The following is a 9,459-nucleotide window of genomic DNA, read 5'->3' on the forward strand; positions in this document are numbered from 1 at the left end:
ACCAATTGAATGTGCGTTTAGCCAAAGGCCTATGTAGGCTTGATTTAATCAGGTGACAGGCTTTGAAAGGAAGACTAGGGCCCTCCCTGAGGCTGCAGGTGTTCTTCTTATGATCCTGAAGAAGCAGGCCACTGTGAGTTTATTGCCTCAAGGAAATGAACTCTTCCAACCATCTGACAGTTTGGCTGTGGGTCTTTCCTCAAATGACCATGCAGCCCAGCCAACACGTTGATTCAATCCTTGGGAGATCCCAAAGGATAGTGCTAAGCTCTTCCTGGACTCCTAACCAACAAAAACTATGAGAGATACTGATCGTGCATTGCTTGAAATTGTCAACTATCAATAAAAAACTAGTGTCTCTCTCTTTCTCAGCCTCCCAAATAGTTAGAGTTCTGTTTCATACATCCAGGAGTTTGTGTGCCTCGAATGGGCTGTGCAGCTGTGGTAGACCACAGCTATGTCTTCCTGCAGAGGAGCTGCTGGATACTCCTGCTCCTTGATTTTTCAGGTATTTTTTCAGTTGCCTAATTCTCCTCTCAGGGGATTCAGATACGTTTATCAAGTATCCAATCTGTTTCATTGTCCTGGTTCTACTCCAGTCTTTTCTGGCTTGATCTAACTTGATTTAGCTTCTCTCTATTCAAAGTTCTTGGCTGACATGCTGTTCCCTCCCTTCAGGATCATCCTGTAAGTTCTCTGATTTTATTCCTGTGTCTCACATGGTGTTTCCTAAATCACATGGATTCCCCTTTCTTGCTGTCTGCATTTGTTTAGTGAGCTATGTCTTTTAGGAACTTTATGTCTTCCTTCTACCTATTGACTGCATTGCTATTTTGACTTGATACATAATGCAGTTGAAAATAATTTTCCTGGGGCCAGCACTGTGGTGCAGTGGGTTAAAGCCCTGGCCTGAAGCACTGGCATCCCATATGGATGCCGGTTCTAGTCCCAGCTGCTCCTCTTCCAATCCAGCTCTCTGCTATGGCCTGGGAAAGCAGTGGAAGATGGCCCAAGTCCTTGGGCCCCTGCACCCATGTGGGAGAACCAGGAAAAGGCTCCTGGTTCCTGGCTTCGGATCAGTGCAGCTCCGGCCACTGCGGCCATCTGGGGAGTGAACCAGCGGATGGAAGACCTCTCTCTCTGTCTCTATCTCTCTACCTCTCTCTGTAACTCTGTCTTTCAAATAAATAAAAATAAATCTGAAGAAAAAAGAAAGAAAGAAAATAATTTTCCTACAGAATGTTGACATCATTCTCCATATACCTTATTTTGCTACAGGAAAGAATAAAGCTGTTCTATTCCATACTCCTCTGTCATAGCCTATATTTTTTCTTTCTTGGAAACTTAATCTATATGGTTTAAAATTTCAAATTGATAAACCTTGGATAGTTTATACTACAATGATTTGATTTTGCTTTTGAATACACTTATACCTATTTTTGGTTGTTTTATTTTTGTATTTTATCTATCATTGCTATATACTATATAGGAAATAGGGTATGTCAAAGCATGAACTCACAGCATTATTAAATAATAAACTTTAGAATATAAAAACATAAAAAGCTTTAAATTAAATAATACATATTAAGAGTTTCAAAATATAGTTTTATTAAGAAAATTACACTGGATCCAATAAATTATAGCATTAAACTTTAAAATCTGAATTTACACAAAATACTTTCTCACTATACCAAAAACCTCTACTTGTACCCTATTGAAATACATCATTATTCAGATTTTCAATTTCTCTAAATCTGAGTGAGGAAATTGGACTATCTATTGTTAAACTTATCATCAGATGAGTTAAAAGGTACTTAATAGAATTTTTCAGCTTTAAGAGGCTCAATTAAAATAAAAATGTCTCTTGGATCCACAGATAGAGAAAGCGTTTTAATCTTCATGAAAGTGCTGAGAATGGAACAATTCAGGAAAAGCAATAAAAATTTAAATCATGGTCTATATTTATCAAAGAGAAATTAATAATTCAATGACTTTAGTGAAGAGAATTTTTGAAAAATATCTCAGAATATTATGGTTTATTCTTTCATTTTGTTTCTGGGATGCTAAGTACTTGGTGGTAAGAGTCAAAATTCACACTTAAGACAAATAAAAACTGCCAAAATATGGATGTTTAATATTCACCTTTCCTCTAAAATGAAGAATTAAATAAAACATTGAAAAGTAATTTACTCCTAGTAATGAGCAAGTATTGATTTGTTTATGAAGTAAGGATGTTTCCAAAATGATCAGCAAAAATATTATAGGAACTTTCTATTATTAATTTGTGTATTTTTAAGATGACTTTTTTAAGATTTATTTATCTATTTGAAAAACAAAGTTACAGAGGTAGAGACAGAGGCCGGGGGGGTGGGGGGGGGGCAGTCTTCCAACTGCTGGTTCACTCCCCAAATGACCACAACAGCTGGAATAGCTGGAGCTAAGCCAACCTGAAGTCAGAAGCCAAGAGCTATCGCTTCTCGGCCTTTTGGCTAAGATCAAGTGTAGTATCTGTTCTTATCAGAAGCCACGAGCTTCTTCCTGGTCTCCCACGTGGGTACAGGGGCTTGGGCGGGGATCAGGAGCTGGAGCTGGGAGCAGGCTCAGCAGGGAGCTGAATTGGAAGTGGAGCAGCAGAGACCCATATGGACTACCCGCACCCCAGGCCAGAGCTTTAACCCACTATACCACAGCACCAGCCCCTAATTTGTGTTTTTTAAGTAGTTGAAATAAAAATACCTGCAAGACCATGATACTGAGTGGAAAAATTAAAGAAATAAAGATAAACTGTTGATAAAATTTAAAACTAACTTTGCTTTTGAGACTTTAATAAATCTGACTCAGAATGACTTTGCTTCAACTATCATGATTTGCTTTTATTTCTGTATCCATGTATCATCCAATTCTGCAGTTCTTGCTAAAAACTAATATAAATCATTTTGTATGTGAAGTAGCAATGAAAGTAATATGTATCATTAAATTTTTATTATTTGGGGACAAGCTGTTTTCAAACATTTTCTTTTACTCTGTATCACAAACCTCTGTGGTTTAAGGAAAAGGAAACAGTGTCAGGCAAGTTAACTGTTGTCAAAACTCTATCCTTTTGCAAAAAGTTAGCTCAGGCTCTGCTGTATTCTTGCCAACTAGGATCTTTTTACTTCTAATTTGTTGAACTCCTTATTTAGTGGCGTGTTAAGGCTTTGACTGTAGAGTAAATTAAACACATGATCTCAAAAATTAAAAAAAAAAAGTTAAGTCAGCTCCTCTGAACCCTCTACTTGACCAGGCCCAACCCTGGGCTTCCCTCTTTGTCTGCCTTGAATCCTGTCTGAGCAAGATTTCTACTACGGCCACTGATGGAAAATCCCCCCGTCTTGATATATTATCACCCTGTCCTGCCTTCAGCAATAATTCCATCAAGTCTGTTTAGCAATAAACCTCTTATCCTGCATTTTCCCTTTTAGTAATTTTTCATCCATTGACCACCACCTGTTTCTTAGTTATAAATCTCCACTTGTCCTTGTTTGAGTCAAATTGAGTTCAATCTCCTTTCCCCATTGTAAGACTACACAGCAACGGCCCCTAAACCAACAGAGTTCTTGAATAAACTCGGCCTTCCCATCTTTAACAAGTGTCGTGAATAATGTTTTCTTTACCGGTTCACTGCCCAGAGCTGTACAAGTGGTGTTAGATGAGAACACAACCTACTCCTACCAGCAAAGCTCCTGTCTTCTACTTCACACACCTCAGCTTTTTCTCGAATGTCCTCATAGACTAATTCCAAGGAATATGTGATCAACACTACTAACAAGTGATAACAAGAGTAATCGCTTCATAGTTTTCATATAGTACTCAAAATTATGAAAACTGGCATATAAATCTCAAGTCCACACCCTCTCCTTCCGTACTTTGGAGCTCAAGAGTCAGCAAGTGTTTCATTCAGTCATCAAGTAAAATGGAGATACCACAGGTTTTTGTTCTTTCACAGTTTCTGGAAACTTGTAGGTATAATTTTCTGTTATGGGGGAGAGAACCTAAGTGTTATTATGTTTTTGATTTTGCTGAACCTTTGCATCTGCACCTAAAAATCAAGTTTAGAGCCTGTTGGTTTGCCTCCTCCATCCCTAGTCTGGTTGCTATGCAACACATACCCCAGAATTCTAGTCTCCACTTTATTCTCCCCACTTCATTTTCAGAAGTCAGAATGATTTTAACTTAGAAAGTGCTTGATTTCCTATTTATATGAAAATTTCAGGTAGAGTTGTTTACTTTTTGTATGCTAGTAATTGTCGCATCCTGGAAAGCTAAATGAAACGGGAACCCTGGTGGCACAGAAGTCTGTTTATTTCTTATCATATGATAATTAACAGTTGCAAAAAAAAAAAGTTACATCAAAAATTCAGTATCTATTAATCTAGAAAAAAATAAAGAAAAAAAGTTTTCTCTTTTAGGCATCAAAGTGAGATGATGCTTTTTCTTACCAGTTTAGTAACATGAGTGTGAACCATGCCGCATAAAGCAGATGGTTTTGTGTCTTCTTTCCCCTTGCAAAGCAATTACGGAGCAGGAAACGAGCAGTACTTCAGGCTATGCTAATCTGGTTCTGCAAATTCCTTCAGCTTCATTTCAAAGTTCAACAACTCTTAGAATCAGAACATTTTCACTCATAAGAAATTTAGCTTCACTTCTTACAAGGTTCTTACTGGAAGAAAAAAATATGCTCATTACCTTTGGTAGAGCTGCTTCTTATTTGAAAAAAAATATATATATTGTTAATTTCATTTTATTGTTATCTTCTTTAAACGGAAGGTGTTCCAAATCATCTACTCTTTTATCTTATTTTTCTATAAAACCTAGAACATAATTCAGTAGCTCTGAATGTAGAAATGTATTCTAAAGTATGATGATATGTTAGTATGACCCCCAAAATGTCCCCATCCCACTTGCCCTTCTACCTAACTTTGAAGCTCCTGTCACTGAAGAGTGCCATCTAAGTCCCTTCCACTTGTTTCTAGGAAGACTGACAGCTTTAATCAATCTGGCATAGAGGAAGTTGACTCTCTGTGACTTCTAAGACTGAATCACACAATCTTATGCAGTTTCTGTCTTTTCCCTGGAATGAATACTCATAGGTAAACCCTGAGTTACATATATAAAGTATGACTGCCTAGAGCTGCCATGCTGTGAGGAAGCCAAGATTCAGAGAGAGGACACATACCTGCTTTCAGACCCTAAGCACCCAGTCTTCCCAAACCAGAATCTACACAAATCAGTGAAAGAACCTTCAGATGAATCTAGCCCCAGCCTTGAAGACAGCGGGCAGCTGAGAGCGGAAACAAGCCTCCTCTCCTGTATCCTATCCAAATTCCTGATGCACAGAATCTGTGAACATAATCAAATGGTCATTCTACATACTTTTCCATACTTCTCCTTCAAAGTGCCACAGGCTTAGAGAAATGTACGCAGCTGGAAATTATCTTTAAAATTTTCAGAGCAAACTTGTATCTTCAACTATTTATGAATCATTATCAATAGAGTAATCAATAAAACCCTAACATATTCCAAGTTCCTGTCTAAAAATGGACTTTTCTCCACTCACAAAAAAGCCTAGAATACCATATCTGTATAGAGATTGGATGATGCCTGGCATAGGTTAAATTCAAAGTCAGGAATTCTTGTTTGTAGAATACATATTTATCAATGCAGAGATATTTCTTTAATCAAAAGATTCTCTAAATTTTATTTTGTAATTGTAGCTCATAGAAGGAATTATCAATTTAATTATTAATTTAGATTACCAATTAAATATGTATTTTATTCATCTTAATCATCTCAATAGTTTGAGAAACAGGTAGTTTATGAATTTGCAGCAATAAAAATGTCAACAAATGTTTTGGTTTCTGTATTTACTTTTATCTTCAGAACTGAAATATCTCCTCACATGATACTGGCTACATTTTTTGTTTAAGTGTATCTTTAATTTACCAAGATAAATATAAAGTTCACAGTAAAGTAAACTATTAAGGAATCTATAAAAACATAAATAAGAAAATTAAGATAATTATTCTATATAGTGGGTTTGTAATTGTCTTTGCTAAACCTACTTGTCAAAAATATTTGCAAGAAGGAAAAAATTTATAATGTGCTTGGGAGAATTTATTGCTAACTGTTCCAAGTCACCACACATTGTATACATTAATGTATAAAATAATGATGGCTTATTTGTAACAGTGGTAATGTTATATTATTGTGAATTTGTGATAAATAGCCAAAGCAATGCTCCTGTTAATAATATATGCATATAGATAGAAAATGCATTTTCAGATGGACATCTCTTAATTTTGGCCAATAAAACATTTACTTTTTTTTTACTTTTATTAAAAATTTTATTGAAAACTTTTACTGAAATTTTATTTAAAATGTATCACTATAAAAATAATTTATTAAAGGCATTAAAAAATTACCAAGAATTCTAATATATTTAAAAAATACCTGCTGTAATGTTTTGCATCTTTCTTTATAGTCCTTAGTCCTTACATAGGAATAGGTATTTTAGTATAATTATACAGCTAGATTTATGCATACCATAATTGTATATATTTAATAAATGAAATGTGAAGCATGATCTTTTCAACAAATATTATAACATTTTTTTATACAGCACATGAATCTATTTGGTATATAATGGAAGTCTAATTGTCAGATACAGATATTTTGTGGGTTTTGAAGTATAATTTCAAATTGTTTGACAGAAAATTTTCGAAGTATATGATTAAAGTATGGTCTTTACTTACTGACCGTAAAGTTTGCATTGCTTCAGAATTTTTTTAATTTCATCCAATAGGGAAATCACTTGATTGCTTTATGTCTTAAACATTATGATAGGCATTTTAGTATTTAGAAAATTGACTTAGAATGTCAGAAAAAAAGTGATAATCTCCAAAAAAATCAGATTGAAGAATGTTACATACTCTTATCTCAACAATCCAGTGTTTTTTCATGTATTCACAGTGTTGTGCAACCATTGCCACAATTTTACAATCATTTCATCACCCCAGCAAGAAACTTTCTACTTTTTTATCTTTATGAATTTGCCTAAAATAGAGCAGTGTTTAAAGCATTAGCAGTGTTTAAAGGTTTCCATTTCTTGGCATTTTTGCCAACATATATGCATTTTTGAATACAGCCATCCTAGTGGATGTGATGTCATTGTGGTTTTGATTTAATTTGTCTAATGCCTGATGACATTGGACAGCTTTTCACATACTGATTGGCTATTTCTACATCTTTTTGGAGAAATGCCTATTCAGATCTTTTGCCTACGCTTTAACTGAGTTACTTGGGTTTTTTATTTGTAGTTTTAAAAAGTTATATAATTTCAGTGGGTTCAGGGAAAATATTAGAAGGAAGTTTTCATATGGGGCAACCACAATCAGTGTGAGAGCTATATATTCTTTCTACAAAGTAGCTAAAATGATGAAGAGGTGAACAACATCTCAACTAGGGAAACATACAGGATGGTGGAGATAAGGGGGAAGGTGCTTAGGTAAAGTGTAAAACATCTAAAAATTCATCCTAAAACACTTACTGTCTAATTAGTGAAATCATATGTTAAAGTCATATAATTCCCTTTCACTAGATGTGTTTATAAAGAATTTGGAGTTAACCAAAGAGTTTTGTAATGAAAATTTATAAGTATATAATATCAAGAAGACAACATTTACAAACAAATCTCTTGTGATAGGGTGGGTAAGAAAATTGCAGTATCATCTTCTAGTCTTTAGAGAATGAACTTATATATATATATCTGTGGGCAAGACTGGAAGTTATTTTGAATACTTAGATTAAATGAGGAGATTAATTAAGAAACTAACTTAAAAATAGTGATTTGATGAAGAATTGATTTTTGTGATAGGAGAAATAAAAACAAAACTTTAGAAAAAAACTAAAAAGAAACCTATAATACAAATATGAAGCAAATCAAATTAAACATGACTTAGTGAGCTATAAGGCTACAATTTATTACAGTTCAAGATTCTCCTTTGAACTACACAGGTTTTGTGACTTGTAATTATAGTTTTTTTCTCTGAATCCAATCACAATATGAGGTTCTAATTGTGACTGATATTTACATAATTATATTGCTGTTCATTATTTATCAAATTTTAGATTAACTCTGAAGGCAAATCCTGGGAGGATTAATTACCATAATAGAACAGCATGTAAGAGTTATAAACTCTGATAGCAAAATAATGATATAGCTGAGAAAAATTGGCAGAGGAGAAAACTGGAGAGAAATATAGGGAACTTATTTCCTTGTTTTGCATAATGTGTAGTCAAGAATTATGGCTCAAAGTTGACTAGATAATACATCAGTTAGTAATATATTCAACTACATGTAACAGGAAAATAGGAGTAAGAGTAATAAGAATACATGAGTATTCCTGCCTCAAACCTGGGCTGGTGCATTTTGCAAATAACTTAGTGAAGATCTGATAATCTTCTTTCTTTTCTTCCAGGGCCACAAAATGACTACTGCCACTCCCAGTGTCCTATTCATATTCCAGACAGAGGAAAGGAGAAGAAAGGCGCCATTCCAGGTATGGATTGAGCAAGTCATATATAACATCTGGCATAATGAAAAGAATGAGTTTTAGTGCACAATTTGCAGCCTCAAAATAATACTACTAACAAAAATGTAAAGGTGATGGGATAGCTAAACTGCTCTCAGAAGATTCATTATTTATAGCAGTTAGTCCAAAAAAATGGCTAGGTTGATATAGTAAGAACTGAAGATGCAGACTGGTATTGTGGCACAGCAGGTTAAGCAGCTGCCTGCAGCGCCAGCAAACCATATGTACACCAATTCTTCACCTGGCAGCTCCAACTTATAATCCAGCTCTCTGCTAATGCACCTGGGAAAGCAGCAGCAGATGGCCCAGGTATTTGGGCCTCTGTGACCCACACAGGAGATATGATCCCTGGCTTCAGTCTGATCAGCCTGGCTGGTGTGGCCATTCTGGGAGTGAATCAGTAATGGAAGATATCTCTCTTCTCTCTCTCATTCTCCTTCTCTCTGTCACTCTACCTTTCAAATAAATCAAATAAAATTTTTAAAAGATTTATTTATTTAACATATTTATTTATTTAAGCTTTTTAAAATTTTATTTGATTTACTTGAAAGGCAGAATGACAGAGAGAGGCAGAGACAGAGGTCTTCTATCAGTTGATTCACTCCCCAAAAGGCTGTGACATCCCAGATAGGGCCAGGTAGAAGCCAGGAGGCTGGAACTCCATCCAGGGCTCCCAAATGGGTGGCAGGGACCCAGGTACATGGGCCTTCTCAGGCATATTAGCAGGGAGCTGGAATGGAAGCAGATCAGCCAGAGCTGAAACTGGCACTGCAGTATGGGATCAGGCATCATAGGAAGTGGCTTAATCCACTGCACCACAACACCAGCC

At 35.4% G+C, this 9,459-nt stretch overlaps 1 pseudogene; it reads left to right on the forward strand.

The window, feature by feature from the left end:
- The first annotated feature begins 2,469 nt into the window (after positions 1–2,469).
- LOC127485384 (U2 spliceosomal RNA) lies at positions 2,470–2,549 on the forward strand (annotated as a pseudogene).
- The last annotated feature ends 6,910 nt before the right edge of the window (positions 2,550–9,459 follow it).

This window comes from Oryctolagus cuniculus, chromosome 1 (genome assembly GCF_964237555.1).
Source record: "Oryctolagus cuniculus chromosome 1, mOryCun1.1, whole genome shotgun sequence".
NCBI classification, from domain to species: domain Eukaryota; kingdom Metazoa; phylum Chordata; class Mammalia; order Lagomorpha; family Leporidae; genus Oryctolagus; species Oryctolagus cuniculus.